We start from the raw sequence: 18108 nt of genomic DNA on the forward strand, positions 1-18108 counted from the left end.
GTATGTTTGCCTGTGTGGATGCATAGTCGTGTGCATGCATTCAGTGTGCGTGCGTGCGTGCGTGTGTGTGTGTGCAGGGAAGTGGAAACATGTGCGTGTGCTGACGTACAGGTGAAGTTATTCGCTGCGTTTCATGAAGGTGTGTGAGGCACGAAACTTAATGAAAGGTGTGTGTAAGCGGAGGAGAGAAAAAAAAAAATTAGACACCTGAAGATATGAAAAAAAGGAGGCAGGAATCTAGATAATTACACCTCGGTAGCGTCAGAACGAAGTGAACACGCCGTCAAGTCCTAATGAAAACAATAACACTAAAAAACCTAATTGCCACTTGCTCCTCTTTTAACTCCCGGATGCATGTGTCTCGTAAACGGAGCCTTGCGCGTGTTAGCATCCCGGAGCAGATGAGAGGAGAAGCCCGGACGCAGGGGGAGAGAGAGAGAGAGAGAGAGAGAGAGAGAGAGAGAGAGAGAGAGAGAGAGAGAGAGAGAGAGAGAGAGAGAGAGAGAGAGAGAGAGAGAGAGAGAGAGAGAGAGAGACGCAAGAACTCACTCCCTGCACGAATACAACACATCTCACTCTCCACATTCATCAACAGTTACAAGAAATCAATTAATCGTCAGGAAAAAAGCAGCAACGGAGAACACGAGGCGAGGCAAGACACCTTTTGACGCGTCGTGAGAACTGATCAATTCGCCAAAAACCAACAAAAGGCAGTAAATTTTCTAGAACGCTTTAAAACCAACTGAACGTAAAATAAACACAAAATTAAATAAATAAGACATATTGAATAAATGGAGTAAATAAGATTCTTGATTTCACTAAAAATATGAAAACTGAGATAGGACTTTAAACCGAAATTTACCAATACCTACCCAAGTTTCAGATTTTACTAAGAAAAACTTAAATAACACAAATCAATAGATGAAAAGATAATAAAAAAAAGACCTTTCCTTTCACACAGAACAAGAAAACTTAGATAGAACTGTAAACCAAAATATTTGAATGCTTACCAGATTCTTGCTTTACTTTTCCCTACCAAGCTCTTATAAACCTCCTCCAGCAGGCTGGTGATGCGTCTTAAGCCCTCCTCTTGCTCTAGGCACCTTGCAACCTCACCCAGCGCACCTCGGCGTCCACTAGTGTCCCTGTAAGAACCCTGCCATTGAGGTGAAGGTCCTGCGTGTGTCATGTCCAATGCCCGATTTGGTTCAGCGAGGGCGGGATGTCCACAAAATTTCGTGGCAGGTTAGCTTAGCGTCTGGAGGGAAAGAAAATAGGGATGTAGTACCTTGGCTTTCCTTATATGAGGATGCGGCGGGCGTGTCTGTGTGTGTGTGTGTCAATGAAAGGTCACCTCAGTTAAGACCCAGGAGGAGGAGTAGGAGGAAGAAGAGGAGGAGGAAGTCACTCAAGAAAGCCGTAGGGTGCAGTGCGAGTCACAACAGACCATTAAGCAAACAGATGTGCACCTGAGCATTCATTAGCAGCCTGGGGACGAGGTGAGGCGAGGAAGAGGGGGACGAGGGGACACTTTGCGAGGGTGGCGGAGGTGGAGGTGGAAGTGGAGGTAGTGGGAAGGAAACGGGGAGTGGAAAGGAGGGACGGAAAGGTGGAGCGGTGGTGGGCGGGTTGGGAGGAAAATCAACAGGGTGGCAAAGGCTGAGGGACGCGAGGGTGTGGGTGAACGGAACATTAATTAAGGCAGGAGGTGAAAGTTCAGGTGTGCGCGGCTCTTCGTGACGGTATTCACTGCAGCGGTACCTGAGCACGTGGGAAGCAGTGCCGGGGTGGCTGTGCTGTGGTGGTGCTAGTGAGGAGGTGCTGGATGGCGTGTGGCACTGGAGGTACAAATATTTCTTTAGGTTAGGTTAGGTTAGGTTGAGTTGGGTTGGGTTAGGTTAGGTTAGGTTAGGTTGACTTGGGCTGGGTTAGGTTAGCTTATATTTGGTTAGGTTAGGTTAGGTTTGTGAGGATTGAAAGGGAAGGAATTATGATTTTTCCTGAGATTGGCTTACCAGGAGGTGCTTCTTGAACTGCTTCGATATTTGCCTTTGAAGTTTCACGCTTGGATTTGAAGGGAAAAGATTGATGACACCGATTATACTGATAGACAAAATTTGAGAAATGCTTTTACAAATTGTCTAAATGTTTTCCTTTAAAAGTTCCACGAGTTGATTTAAAGGAAAAGGAATTAAGGTTATGCAGTTTATACAGATTTACAAAGATGGAGCTTGGTGCTTTTGAGACTACTGTGTGTGTGTGTGTGTGTGTGTGTGTGTGTGTGTGTGTGTGTTTGTTAGCAGGAGAAATGGATAGAAAAATATATGGAAGAAAAATTGAATAAATGGCATTAAAGGAAGAAGGAAGAATGTAACAGCTTAAATATAGATTAGGAAACAGAGGAAGCAAAGAGTGTGTGAATGTATGTGTGCGTGGATGCGTGTGTGTGTAAGTAAGGGTGAGTGCGTGTGTGAGTGCTCTCCCAGTCATGCACATTAATTGGCGCGCATGTTAAGCGAGCGAGTACCTCATTGCATCACCCATCGCGGTCACTCCTGTTATAAGTGCGTCGTTGCGTCACTGCGTCACGTACAGGAGTGTTCAGGTGACGCAGTGCACGCTTCCCTTTAACTCTCAGCTGTTCGGGAGCTTGTGCAGTGGATTGTTCAGTGGCGGTGGCGGTGGTAGTAGTAGTAGTAGTAGTAGTAGTAGTAGTAGTAGTAGTAGTAGTAGTAGTAGTAATCGCAGTAGTAGTAATAGTAATAGAAGCAGTAGTATTAGTAGTATTAGCAGTAGAAGAACACTACTAGCAAATTTAACAACAATAAAACGAAGAAGAACGAAGAGAAGAAAAGTAAAAGAAGAAGAAAAAGAAGATGAAGAAGAAGAAGAAGGAGGAAAAAGAAGAAGAGGAAGAAATAGTAAGCGTAGAAGAACCAGCAACAATTACCAATCAAAGATAACAAACTATAAAACAGAAACAGAACCAAACAGAAATAAAACACACACAAACGCTCACACACACAAAAAGCACAAAAAACTCATTCCCGTCGAGTACTTACTAATAATGATGATTTAGCGCCAGTCTGCCAGTTTCTCCTGAAGCAGAGAGTCGCCCCTTCGTCGTGTGAGCCTCGATGCACGCAGCGGTCATGGTTCGAGTGCCTGCCATGGTTCGTGTGCTATGGTAATGACTCCCTACCTGTCTCACCTGGCGGGCTTCCATAATGGCTGTGATGTTACCGCTGAGTTGAGGTAATAGTGAAGGAGACCGTGATTGGAGTATTATTTTTTGTCTTGACTCTTGGTTGTGGTAATGGTAGTGATTGTGATGATGGTGGTGCTGGTGGTGGTGTACTGCGGTGTGGTGGTTTTCTTTTGTTTTTTTTGGTTGTGGTGTTCTTGGTGCTTGTGCTGGTGATGGTGATGCTGTGTTACTGTATGTTAGTGTAATGTTAGGTTTGACTTTTATAATGGTGATGAGAACTGTGGTATCAGTGCCTGTGATAGCGAAGCGGCTGTCTCGTCTATGGTGATGATGGTGATGATGATGGTATTAGTGTCCGAAATGGTGACGTAGTGACAGTAACAGCAGTAGCAGCAGCAGAAGGAGGAGGAGAAGGAGGTAAAGGAAGAGGAGTTTAAGCAGTAATGACCATGACGGGGGGTTGTGGAGCATTTGTGGCGAAACCGCTGTATTGTAGTGGCGGTAACAGCAGCGGCAGTAACAGCGGCAGTAACAGTAAAAACAACAGCAGTAACAGTAGTAAATGACGTCTTTATGATTATGGTACTTATGATAAACAGCCTCGGCCACTACCGCTATGGCTTTCGTCACGGCGGGAATGCTAGTCTTTATAACCCAGTGATGGCATGAGACAGGAATAAAACACGCCATATTACATTTCCACACGATAAATAAGAGAGAAAAGATCCCATTGCGACACGTAATTGGCAGCCGCGTGTGATGTTTCCCCGCACTGAAAGTATGGTAATGGCTGTGTTTCGTGGTGACGGATGGCAGTGAGGGGACGAGAGTGGGCTTACGGAACGGCTGCGGGCGGTGGATGGGCGGGCTTGGGTGGACATGGGTGGATGACGTACTTTCTGTGTGGGTCAGTGGACGATGACATCCACTTAAGCACACACATACATACATACATACACACTCTTCAAGATTAACTCCCACGCCGTCACACTTCCCCCACGCCTCTACACTTACACCCACGCCACTCTTAGACTCCCAGACACGCCACCCTGTCCACTCGTTCGCCACAATCACTTACACCTTCCATTTCTCCCACAATCACACGCACAATCGGCGCAGGAGTCCTTGTAGGGTAACCACGGCCATATACGGGTCTACAGATTCACGCCATTAACCAGCTGAGCACAATAAACTACATCACTATTACAACTTTCCAATTTACACCTTTACCTGGTTTTCCTCACTCACGTCACGCCTCACCTACTCCCCAGACAAGCGTGATTTTTACCTGAGCGTGTGTGGGAGTGTTGCATCACCTTTTTTCCCTCTGACATAACAAAGGTGTGTTATTAATTAGATAACATACCTGGTTCCCGAGTCTATTATTTACGATTCACGCTAAGGTGGAGATTAAAAGAAGGTTCTGACTAAGGGAGTCGATGTATGTGTGCGTGTGTGTGTGTGTGTGTGTGTGTGATTTTACCTGCTGACTTTCTCTCTCTCTGTGTCCGCGTCTGTGTGTATCGTGATTTCAAAATGCTGCGAGGAAAAGTACTGGTCCTGGTGGCGCCGCGTCAGATTGCTGTTGTGGTGTTTAATTCCCCGTGAAGCGATTGATATTGATGTTCACCTTTGTTGTCTTCCGCATCACTAACTTTCTGATCATCACGGCCAAGCAGAGAAAACGGAAAATTGGACACGTGTTACAATCTCTCTCTCTCTCTCTCTCTCTCTCTCTCTCTCTCTCTCTCTCTCTCTCTCTCTCTGGGTAGAAATGCTAATGTTTTTTTCAATTTTTTTATGAACGTGTACGTATAGGCCTAATGATTTCTTGTACCTTCCCATATTGTCTTATACTCTCTCTCTCTCTCTCTCTCTCTCTCTCTCTCTCTCTCTCTCTCTCTCTCTCTCTCTCTCTCTCTCTCTCTCTCTCTCTCTCTCTCTTGGTCCTAACACTGCGTCACTATCAGCCGGTCTACCATTACACTATTTACACACTTGATGTTCAAATTACAAAACACATTCACCAGTCTCCCCATGAGTTACATTTACTGTCATCGTTGCTCGCAGACTCGTATTTTTTGGCCGCGTAAGACGGTGAGTTAAAAAGGCGACGGTTGGTGAGGAGAGAGAGAGAGGGAGATTACCGTGGAGGGAATTTAGCTTATGTTCTTAAATGGAGATAATGCGCGAGTCCTCCCTCCTTGCTGAGTATGAAAATGGCTGGAGGGAATGGCGTCTCTCTCTCTTCTCTCTCTCTCTCTCTCTCTCTCTGCTCTCTCCGTTCCCTCCCTCTCTTTTTCTCCCGATGCTTCGGATAAAACAATTTGGAAAGCAAACGGCGTCTCTCTCTGATGTTTATCTTTTTTATATGAGATACGTGGAGAAGCTTCTAATTCTCCCTTAACAGGATCTGACGCCATTGTGCAGCTGGCGTCCCTAAGTCCCACATCCCTCCTTGTTTCCTATTTGTATTTATTCACCTGTTCTTATAGCCTTTATGAGACACATAGTTCTTTCTTCTCTTCATCCCAGCGAAGAAGCGACAATGGAACGGAGGAACAGAGAAAAAGAACTCAGATACATATGACATTTCTCCTTGTTTTGGGACGGGGAAACTAACGTCATCTCCGGTCGCTAATGTCTTGTTGTTTTAGCAGCGGCTGGTGGGGAGGGCCAGGCGGGAAGGTAGGAAGGGGGACGAGTGAGGTTGTGTGCTTGGTGGGGATGGTGGTGGAAAGAGTAGAAAATAAAGAAAGATACGTGTTTCGATTAACTTTGAGGTAGTTTGTGAAGAAGGAGGACCGGGAAAGTGTATGCTTTGATTTATCAGTTGGGTAGGAAGGGAACGAGTACGTGTGTGTGTGCTTGGTGAGGACTGTAGTGGAAGAAATAGAGAATAGAGAAAGGTTAGGTTATGTTAACTTTGTTGTAGTTTTCTGAAGACACTGGAGAATGTTGTGTATGCTTTTAGGTGTTAGTTGAGTAGGAATAGGTACGAGTGAATGTGTGTGCTTGGTGGTGATGGTAGTGAAAAGATAGAAAATAAAGAAAGGTTAGGTGAGGTTAACTTAGGGCTGGAGGAGGCACGGGAGGGTGTTAAAGTATGTTTGTGTGTGTGTGTGTTAGGAAGAAGGAGTTGGTAGAAGGAGGGGGATACAAAACTATGTTAGAAAATGGAAATTGACAGAAAGATACTATTGGAAAGCTGCGTTATAATTACTTGTGTTTGTGTTAATATGAATTAGATCGTTGACGGAAGGACTAGTAAGGAGGTAAAGCTTAGAAGATTAATAATAGGACAGATGAAAATGTAAGGCTATTTTAGAAGATGGAAGGTGAGAGAAAAAATGGAGTCAAAAGCAAGTATCTGTGGATGAGTTAGTAATAAGAGAGAGAGAGAGAGAGAGAGAGAGAGAGAGAGAGAGAGAGAGAGAGAGAGAGAGAGCAAGAGAAAGGGGTTGATAGGATGGTGTGAGTGTGTACCGCTGTGTTAGAAGATAGGAGGTGAGGGAAGAGCCGCAGTGGGGTGAAGGAGCGGCGGGAGGGAGCAGGTAAGGCAGAGGGAAGTGGTCGCATTTAGAGTAATGGTCGGGTTATGCTTGCCGTGCTTAGCTGGATGGTTATTCCGTGTGTGGAGACAGGATGTGCGCCGCCAGGACCCGGAGCTTCACTTATTAGTCCTGATGGCTGCCTGTTAGCGGAACCTCTGTAAGAACGGTCACAATTATTCCACAGCACCGCCGGTAAACAGACCTCGCTCTTTGCTCGTCCGGATAACCTCTCTTTTTTTATTCCGGTGTATGAACTTGCGTGACAACTCCCGGACTTATTAATGCTGGGAAGAGATAACTGTTACACGTTGGAGTTTAGGAAAGATATCTCTTCTTCATTTGTAGCAAGCAGGTGGATTTTTTGTGGGACATTCAGACAACCTCTCTTTCTTATTCACTATTAATTCCCTGTCTCGTTAATGCTGGGAAGAGTTAACTGTCTTACTTTGGAGTGCTAGGTAAGTCATTTATTCCTCATTTGTAGCAAGCAAGTGGGTTTTCTTTGGGCCCTCCAGATAACCTTTCTTTCTTATTCAATGTTAATTCCCTGTCTCGTTAATGCTGAGAAAAAATAACTGTCGTAGGTCGGAGTGTTAGCTAAGTCATTTATTCCTCATTTGTAGCAAGCAAGTGGGTTTTCTTTGGGCCCTCCAGATAACCTCTCTTTCTTATTCAGTGTTAATTCCCTGTCTCGTTAATGCTGGGAAGAGTTAACAGTTTTACTTTAGATTGCTAGGTAAGTCATTTACTCCTCATTTGTAACAAGCAAGTGAGTCTCCTTTGGGCCATTCAGATAACCTTTCTTTCTAATTCACTGTTAATTCCTTGTTAATGGTGAGAAAAAATTAACTATCGTAGGTTGGAGTGTTAGACAATGCATTTATTCTTGACTCTCAGTAAGTAGATGTTGTTTATCCATCCAGGTAATCTCGCTTTTCATCCGGGATATGGACTCACTTGACGATTTCCTACCATACTTACTAATGTTTGGAAAAGTTGAATTGTTTTAGTTTGGAGATTAAGAAAAAAATATGTTTATCCCTTCATCTTAATAGGCAAAAATAGACATTGTTCCTTCACGTTCACTTAAGAATAAAACTAGAGTGATAATTTTCCTCTTTTACGTTGGAAATTTTGTGAGATAGACTGGAGATTGAGAGAGAAAAGTCACTATTTATTCCTAAACAGCAGCAAATAAACGTGGATAATCCTTGCCTCTCTATACAACTTCCATGCAATCCATCTCCATATATTATCTTCACCCAGAAAACTTCACTTTTATCCACGCAAATGTGAGATAAAAATGAGAAATGAAGGAGAGAGAGAGAGAGAGAGAGAGAGAGAGAGAGAGAGAGAGAGAGAGAGAGAGAGAGAGAGAGAGAGAGAGAGAAAATAGAGACAATATCGCAGCAAGCAGGAACTCATACACCGTGCATTCAGATAAGCTCCGTTTCATGCACTTCCCAAGCAGCTCGCGTGATAAGTCCCATTAGTGCCAGCGTTAACTGCGATAGGTTGGGGGATTAGGAACGTGAGGTTAAAGCAACGCGTGAGTTACAACGATTAGCAAGTGCAGCGTCAGACCTTCCTATTTTTCCTCTCGACTGCCGTGTTAATGTCGCTGTTTTTGATGAGGGACGTAAAGGGATGTAATGGGAAGTGTTTGTCATATTACTTGGTGCTTAGTGCTTCCTCTCATAACGGTGCTTGTGTGTGTGTGTGTGTGTGTGTGTGTGTGTGTGTGTGTGTGTGTCTGAAATTGTGTGTAAAAAAAAAAAAAAATACGGCAAAGACCACTAAAAGAGATTTATTTTATATTGGGCTGTAGATATTAAAAAAAAAAAGACAAAAATATGCCTTAGAGAGTTAGATAATTAGTGAAAGACGCTGCAAAGTCCACTAAAAGAGCTATTTTTTGTATTCCTTCATATTATCTCTTTATCTTGGGCTGTAGACATAAAAAAAAGGACAAAATATGCCATAGAGAGTTAGGTAATTAGTGAAAGATACAGGAAAGACCAGCGAAGGAGTTAAATTTTCCTGTATTCTTTCATATTATCTTTTTATCTTGTTATTTTCTCCTTAATTATCTGGAATATATTTTGCGTGTCTTTCTTATTTCCCTCCATTATTTAATTATTTCGTTTATTATTCTCTTTGCGACGCTCTTCTTGCATTCCTTTCCATTTCCTCTCTTCCCTTTTACGTTTTCCTCTCCTCTGTTTCTTCTTCACTTTAGATTAGGTTAATTTGTACAATCTTTCTCTAATTACTGCATTGTTCCGTTTTTCCTTCCTGTCTCTCTCTCTCTCTCTCTCTCTCTCTCTCTCTCTCTCTCTCTCTCTCTCATTTTGTTAATTTTCTCCTGATTTACTTAGGAATCCATTATCTTTCATTTTCTTCCTTCCTCCTTTTCTTCTTCTTTTGTTTCTTATCTCCTTCCTGTTTATTATCTTGTCTTGCTCTTCCTCCTTCCATAAGAGACCACCTGAGGCCCCATATGGCGGACACAGCCAGGAAACCACACACACACACACACACACACACACACACACACACACACACACACACACACACACACACACACACACACACACACACACACACATGCGCGCGCCTTATCTTATTTTTTCACACTTTTTCTTCTTTTTTCCACTTAATCTTCTTTTTTAGTTTAATTTCCTGAGTTTGTTTTTGTTTTATTTTTGGTTTTTGTTGCTTTGTTGTTCGTTGTGTTTCTTTAGTTTTGTTTTTTCGTTGTTTCTTTTAGATGTTTCGTTTATGATTACTTTATTTATTTTTCATTTGTTTTATTTTTAGGATTTTTTTTTTCTCTATCGTTATCTTCGTTTATTTTATTTTTTATTACTTTCCTTTTGCTTTTCTTACATTCGCTACGATTTATTTTACCATGCTATACTGTACACACACACACACACACACACACACACACACTCTCTCTCTCTCTCTCTCTCTCTCTCTCTCTCTCTCTCTCTCTCTCTCTCTCTCTCTCTCTCTCTCTCTCTCTCTCTCTCTCTCTCTCTCTCTCTCACACACCATGCATAGTTCACACCCTTTTTTCCCACACTCCCCACCTGATGTCATGTTTATTGGTGTTAATTTTATTGCCGGGCCAACACCTGTCTAGATGACCAGGTGTTGCGGATGTTGTTGTTGTTGTTGTTTTTATTGTATTTTATTGCCTCTTGATTTTTTTTTTCCAGTAATAGAAACGTCAAAACTTCTTAAAGGCTTATTTTCTTCCCTTTTAACCACCATTAATTCACGTATTTCTGTTTCTCTTCTATTTCTTATTCTTGTCAATTATATTCGTCTTAAAATCTAATATTCCCTTAACAATGTTCTCATACGCATATTCAACACTCAGTAATCCGTTTTCCTTATTCCCTTCCCTTCTAACCACCATTAATTCACTTATTTTCTGTTTATCCTGCATTGTTTAATCCTGTCTTTTATATTCCCTTTAAATTAACACTCCTTTCACAATATTACCATGCACACACACACACCAAACTCACCAATCCTTATTTCCCTTGTTCTTCTCCCTTTTAGCCACCATTAATTCACTTATTTTCTGTTTATCCTGCATTTCTAAATCCTGTCCTTTATATTCCCCTCAAAATCTAACAATTTTTTTTTCACAGTATTCTTATGGACACACTCACCAAACTCACCAATCCTTTTTCCCTATTTATTTTCCTTTTCAAGCACCATTAGTCCATGTATATCCTGTTTCTCTTCTCTTTTCTTTCTCTCCTCTCTTCTCTCTGTTTCTCTTCTCGTCTTAAAATACCACCCCTTTCACAATATTCTCATGCATACACTCACCAAACTCACCAATTCCTTTCCCCTCATTGTCTTCCCTTTTAAGCACCATTAGTCCACGTATTTCCTGTTCCTCTTTCCTATTTCCCCACAAACTAACCACACGTCTCCACTTTGTTCATATCCTCGTGTTTCATCTGCCGGTCCCTCCACCTGACGCCTCCCCAAAACCTCTTTCTCAGGGAGTAAATGAACGAGGATTTCTCACGTTCCAGGAGGAGGAGGAGGAGGAGGAGGAGGAGGAAGAGGAGGAGGAGGAGAAGGAGGAGGATCGAGGCGTGTGTTCTGTGACGGAAATGCTCGCTTGATGTCTTCCAGCAGCGACGAGGAAGCGTGTATTTTATGGAGTCCCGGCGCCAGTGGAGGGCCATCTGTCGCTCCCTTTTGTGTGTGTGTGTGTGTGTGTGTGTGTGTGTGTGTGTGTGTGTCTGTGGGAGGGAGTAGGAGATAGATAGTTCATGGCAAGAAAGAGGCACAAAAGTAGAAAGGACAGTGTGTGTGTGTGTGTGTGTGTGTGTGTGTGTGTGTGTGTGTGTGTGTGTGTGTGTGTGGGAAGACAAGGAGAGGGACGGCTTTTGACAAGAAAGAGCTGTAAATATAGAAAGGACATTTAGACAGATAGCTTGAATATGTAGGAAAGATAAATAGATAGACAGATAAATAAATAGATAGATAGATAAATAAGCTTATAAGTAAATAGAGAAAAAGATGTATACTGACAGACATACATAATACAACTAATAAGCTACTAGTATTAATTTTAGCATCATTAGCGGACAGAAGGCGGTAAATGACAGCTATTAGAGACACACCCCCGGCGTCCCTGTGTGAGCGGCAGTGACTTGAGACTTAAACACACTCATAACACAAATTTCCCAACTCATTACGTACATATAATCGCCTTTTCCTCCATTAGTTCCCCTCTTGTTTGCAGCGCCTCTCTCTCTCTCTCTCTCTCTCTCTCTCTCTCTCTCTCTCTCTCTCTCTCTCTCTCTCTCTCTCTCTCTCTCTCTCTCTCTCTCTCTCTCTCTCTCTCTCTCTCTCTCTCTCTCTCTCTCTCTCTCTCTCTCTCTCTCTCTCTCTCTCTCTCTCTCTCTCTCTCTCTCTCTCTCTCTCTCTCTCTCTCTCTCTCTCTCTCTCTCTCTCTCTCTCTCTCTCTCTCTCTCTCTCTCTCTCTCTCTCTCTCTCTCTCTCTCTCTCTCTCTCTCTCTCTCTCTCTCTCTCTCTCTCTCTCTCTCTCTCTCTCTCTCTCTCTCTCTCTCTCTCTCTCTCTCTCTCTCTCTCTCTCTCTCTCTCTCTCTCTCTCTCTCTCTCTCTCTCTCTCTCTCTCTCTCTCTCTCTCTCTCTCTCTCTCTCTCTCTCTCTCTCTCTCTCTCTCTCTCTCTCTCTCTCTCTCTCTCTCTCTCTCTCTCTCTCTCTCTCTCTCTCTCTCTCTCTCTCTCTCTCTCTCTCTCTCTCTCTCTCTCTCTCTCTCTCTCTCTCTCTCTCTCTCTCTCTCTCTCTCTCTCTCTCTCTCTCTCTCTCTCTCTCTCTCTCTCTCTCTCTCTCTCTCTCTCTCTCTCTCTCTCTCTCTCTCTCTCTCTCTCTCTCTCTCTCTCTCTCTCTCTCTCTCTCTCTCTCTCTCTCTCTCTCTCTCTCTCTCTCTCTCTCTCTCTCTCTCTCTCTCTCTCTCTCTCTCTCTCATGCATAGGACAGTTAATTACTCTCTCAGGGGCATACACTTCTCTCCTCCACCTTCCCCTCCCCCCCTTTTTCCTTCTCTCACCCACACCTCAACCACATCCTGCCCTCCCTCCTTCCCTCCCTCCTGCCTTCCCTTCTGCCCTCCCTCCTCTCCTTCCATCTCTCCTCCAACCCTCCCCTCCCACCTGGTTCCTCCCTTAAGTGCTTACCTGCGCTAAAGTTACCTAAGAGCTGACAGTTCTAGGTTATCTTAAGGTGTGTGTGTGTGTGTGTGTGTGTGTGTGTGTGTGTGTGTGTATGATTTGAGTTAATTACTATCATTATTTCCTTTTTATTGGTTTTAATGTAGACCATAACCCAGTTGTCCATATTATATTGTGATGTTCTGTATTTTTGTGGCCAATAAATCTATCTATCTATCTATCTGTCTATCTGTGTGCTTTTCTTTCCAGTATCTCGTCGTTCCTTCCTCCCTTTCTCTTCCCTTTCCTTCCCTTCCCTTCCTTTCTCTTCCTTTCCCTTCCCCATGCCTTCCCTTCCCTTCCTTCCTTTCCTCTCCTTCCTGCCCTTTCTCCCCTACACTCTATGCCTAAAGAGAACATAAACGACTGTAATTAGTTCCGGCGAGACTCACGCAACTACATGACCCTCTCCCCCCCTTCTCTCTCTCTCTCTCTCTCTCTCTCTCTCTCTCTACACAATTCAATAAAAATAGACTATAAATGATAGGAAGAAAAAAGAAACATTAAAAAGGAGAAGTGAAGAAAAAAAAACAATATAGAAGGAAGAAGAAGCAAGAAGTAAGAAGGAGGAGGGAATAGGGTGGAGAGAAGTGAGGAGGAAGGAGTAACTTGTCTTATTTATGACGTAGAAACTAATAAAGACGAGTGGCTTGAGTGGCTTGGCTGAGGAACACTTACTCTTGATTGGCTTCACCAGGACAGCCGTGTTAAAATTATTGTTTACCGCGTGTTTATCATCTATTTTATCTATTGTTTTCTGTTCTTATTTATTTATTATTTTTTGATACTTCGCGCCGTGTTTGGGGTGGATTGAATGAGTTCCTAGATCGTGTTTCTCGTCTCAGTGGGAGTAATTTGGGGAATTCTCCGTCAGTTTTGAGGATTTTTTGGTGTGTTGGTTGAAAGATTTCCTAGCTCGTGTTTTCGCCCCAGTGGGAGTGATTTGGGGAATTCTCCGTCAGTTTTGAGGATTGTTTGGTGTTAAGTGTGGATTGAAAGAGTTCCTACCTCGTATTATCGTCTAATTTTCTTTTATTTTTCTCTGATTTTTTTTTCCTTTATTGTTGGCTATTTTTTTTATCCTTCATTTATTTCTCATGGTTCAAGCCTGATTTTATTTCTCTATCATATATTTTTATCTATTTATTTATTTTTTTTTGAATTCAAGCCATCCATCCCTTACTTTCATAATATTCTTCTCTAACTTTATAAAATGTCACCTCGGCTTTTTTTTTTTCTTGATTTATTTCCTCATTATTCAAGTTGTTTTAATTTCTCTATCTTGTGCTTTTATTTATCTATTTATTTATTTTTATTCTAGCCACCCATCCTTCAATTTCTTACATTCTTCTCTAACTTTGTAGAGTGACACCAGTTTTCTTTTTTTACTTGTTTTTAATCTTGGTATTTTCTTGTCTATTTATTTCCCATGATTCAAGAATGTTTTTTTTTTATCTATATATCTCGTGTTGTCTTTTATTTATTCATTTCTTTTTATTCAAGACACTTATCCTACAATGCCTTATGTTCTCTAATTCTGACCTCAGTAAGTCTATTTTCTCCATTTTTCCCTCTTTTTCTAAATTTGTGACCATAGAACAGGGGAAAATAAATCATGTAAGAGAATATTTATGTATTTAAATGTTATAAGTTTACTCTCTCTCTCTCTCTCTCTCTCTCTCTCTCTCTCTCTCTCTCTCTCTCTCTCTCTCTCTCTCTCTCGCTGGCTTAGATTATAGTGTTATGATTCATGAAGCTTTATAACACACAGCGGAATATATTTGAGCAAGGCCGTAACTTTCTCGGCTCCATATTAATGCTAAATTGACTGCCAATAACCTTCATTACTGCATTATCCTGGTGAACGATAAATATGCCACTGAGAATTGCCATTAGTTAATAGAGTGTGGGAGAAGGTGTCCATTAGGCTGGGAGAAGGAGGAGAGAGGGAGAAGGAGAGAGGGAGAAGGTATGTGCGAGGTAGTAAGAGAAGAGCAGGGGAGAGGGAAATAAGGTGAGAGGATGAAGGAGTAGAGTAGAGAGATGAGAAAATGAGAGAGAGAGAGAGAGAGAGAGAGAGAGAGAGAGAGAGAGAGAGAGAGAGAGAGAGAGAGAGAGAGAGAGAGAGAGAGAGAGAGAGAGAGAGAGAGAGAGAGAGAGAGAGAGAGAGAGAGAGAGAGAGAGAGAGAGAGAGAGAGAGAGAGAGAGAGAGAGAGAGAGAGAGAGAGAGAGAGAGAGAGAGAGAGAGAGAGAGAGAGAGAGAGAGAGAGAGAGAGAGAGAGAGAGAGAGAGAGAGAGAGAGAGAGAGAGAGAGAGAGAGGTGCGGAAAAAAGAGAGAGAAGGGAGAGGAACAAGAGTAAGTGATGCAAGCGAATACAGGAGATAAGAGGAGGAGATAATGGAGGAGAATGAGAGAATGAGGTTTAGTAAGTGAAGAGACTAAAGAATGGTAGGAATGGACCATAAAAGGGAGTAAAGAAGAGGTGAGGAAGAATGAAAAAAATGAGGTTTAGAATGAGAAGAGCGAATAAGAAAGAAGAAGAGAACATGAAAGAAAATAAAGACAAGGATGACAGGAGGAAAGTAGAAGGAAGAGGAAAAGATGAAGAAGAAGATGAAGGAAGAAAAGAAAGATGTAAAATGATTAAAACAACATAAATAATTAGAGAAAAAAAAAAGAAAAAAAATTAATAAAAAAAAACTGAACCATGAAGAGGAGGAAAATTAATGAAGGAATATTAGGAGGAGGAAAAGAAGAAAAAGAAGAAGAGCAGGAAGAACGAGTATTAATAGGTATGATATTAGCCAGAAGAGGAAGCATAAAGAGAAGGAAGAGGAGGAGTAGGAGGAAGAGGAGATAGCTAAGAATACGAGAGAAAAATTATGTTACGTTGAAATAAGTGAGACGAAAAAGAATGAAGGGATAAACAAGAAAAAAATGCTGGGAAGAAGAGAAAAAGGAGGAGGAGGAGGAGGAGAAGGAAGAGAAGGAAGAGAAGGAGGAGAAGGAAGAGATGGAGGAGAAGGAATTGAAACATATTAACATTTAAGTTGCAAAAATTAAAGGAATGGAAGGATTAGTTGAAGGAAAAGCGTGAAAATGACAAGGAAGGATGAGAGAGAGAGAGAGAGAGAGAGAGAGAGAGAGAGAGAGAGAGAGAGAGAGAGAGAGAGAGAGAGAGAGAGAGTATTTATGCATCAATAAATCTATCTGTGTGCTTTCAATCATCTTATTTTTTGCTTCTTTATCAAAAATCATCAGTGTCTTTTCCTCAATCATTTATCGTCTTTTTTTTACATCAGTTATGTTATATATTACATTTTCCTCATTCTTTCTTTATCCATTCATTATCCTCCTATGTTCTCTTCCTTACCTCCTTTACCTTCACTTTCCCTTCAACACCTCTTCCTTTTCCGTCTCTCTTCATATACCCTACTCCTCTTTTCCTTAATCTACATTACCATCTTACAATATGTCTTACCCTAAACCTTTATGTACTTTCCTTCAATACCTCCACCTACTGAAGTCCTCTTACCTCAATCCTCCCCTTGCTCCACCATCCCCATCACCCCTCCTGCTATCGTGTCGCGGCAGCAGGTGGCGGCGAGGGCTGTAAATGGAGCAAGGGAACACTGCCGTAGCCGCGTGAGTCGGTGTTGTAAAGAGACGCTCCCTCGTGTTTGGTCTTTGTGTCATTTGACGGATGGGAACGATTCTTGGCGTGCAGAGAGACGGCAGGCGACAGGTGCTGTGTAGGGGGAGGTAAGGCAGGGGGAAGGGGATCTAGCGTGTGGTGGAAGGAGGGAAGATAGGAGGGAAGGTAGGACGGGAGGCATGGGAGGAGATGTGGTGAGTGTGTGTGGGAAAATGGAATGAAGGGGAGAGGGAAGTGCAGTCTATGTGTGTGTGTGTGTGTGTGTGTGTGTGTTGAGTGATGAGACGCTAAACTACACTGTATTGTTATGGAAAGGACACATGCCACTAGAGTCACAGCAGACAGCACTGCAAGGGTACCGGGGCAGATTACACGGCTAAGTACAAGGGACACGAAGCAACAATGACGGGGGGGGAATGCCGGCCCAGTCATCAGGCATTCAGACAGGTGCGCCATCTCACACCTGACAATCATCGGCTGCACGGAAACCACAACGTCACCCAAAGTACCAATCCTAAGATTTACTGCACCTCTGGACACATTGTAGTATCAGAACCTCTTTGAATAGAATCTAATATTTTATGTTTAGCCGCAAAAGGAATTATGTTACCTTGCAATATTAGAATTATTTTGAAAATAGAAAAAATCAACTATTTCATCTTTGGGCATTTTTTTTTTATCATTGAGATCCCTCTGAAAGAATTTAATCCTTAAACTTAATTATAAAAAGGATTGTGCTATCTTCAAATATTAGGATTAAATATTAAAAATCAAGTATTTGAAATCTTGAAGCATCAGAATTCCTTTAAAACAGTCATTGCCTTAACTAAACCCCATTAAACGATCATGATTCCTTACAACAGTAGTATCCCTCAAGAAAACATCCAATCAAACCAAGTAACAAAGGGAATCAAGCTACTATACCTTTAGAATCATTTTGAATCATGAGAATCCCTTATAAAACATCCGATCCTTTAAGATAAACCATAAAAAGGAATCCTGTTACATTACAACATTAAAATCCCTTTAAAACGCAACCAATCCCTTAAAACAAACACGAATGAGACTCCAACACTACACTTTTAGAAACATTATGACATCAGATCCCTTTATAAAGAATCCAACTCCTTTAGAAAAACAAATCACACTACAACACTAGTTAAACCCTTAAATTAAACGAGAAATATAGATTCCTACTTAAAAAAAACACATAAAATCACATCCCACCTGAGATTTGAAGGGCAGGTGAGAGAAAGGGGAGGGGAGAGGAGAGAGAGGGAGTGAGGGGAGGGAAGGTAATGAAGAGAAGAGTGTCAAGTGTCTGAACGTGATTTAGGAGACCTTAGTAATGTCGCTCCTCTCTCTGTGAAGACAATAACGATTCTATTATTGTAAGACGGAAGCCACACGAAGAGGGAGGAAAGGGAGGAGAGAGAGGAGAGAGAGAGAGAGAGAGAGAGAGAGAGAGAGAGAGAGAGAGAGAGAGAGAGAGAGAGAGAGAGAGAGAGAGAGAGAGAGAGAGAGAGAGAGGAGAGAGAGAGAGAGAGAGAGAGAGAGAGAGAGAGAGAGAGAGAGAGAGAGAGAGAGAAAGAGAGAGGTAATGGAGGTGGGGAAGATGGAAATGTAGTTGAAAATTAAGATCGTTAAATAGAAGATTGATGAAATGTGCTGAAAAAAAATAATAAATTACTTAAAGGAACAACATTAAAATAACAATTAATCGTAGTCAATCCAAATAGAATATAATAAAAAAAGAAAGCAAAAAAACAAAGATAAAAAAACAAACTAAGTGTAAATAAGCCATGGAATAAAAGAAAGAAAAAGAACAGAAGGAGAAAAGAAAAGGGACAAAAGAGAAGGAAAGAAAAAAAAAAAAAGGACGCTTGAAAGTTTTGCATCACCTGTTTCTTTTAAGTGCA

Source organism: Portunus trituberculatus, chromosome 25 (assembly GCF_017591435.1).
Source record: "Portunus trituberculatus isolate SZX2019 chromosome 25, ASM1759143v1, whole genome shotgun sequence".
In the NCBI taxonomy this organism is placed as follows: domain Eukaryota; kingdom Metazoa; phylum Arthropoda; class Malacostraca; order Decapoda; family Portunidae; genus Portunus; species Portunus trituberculatus.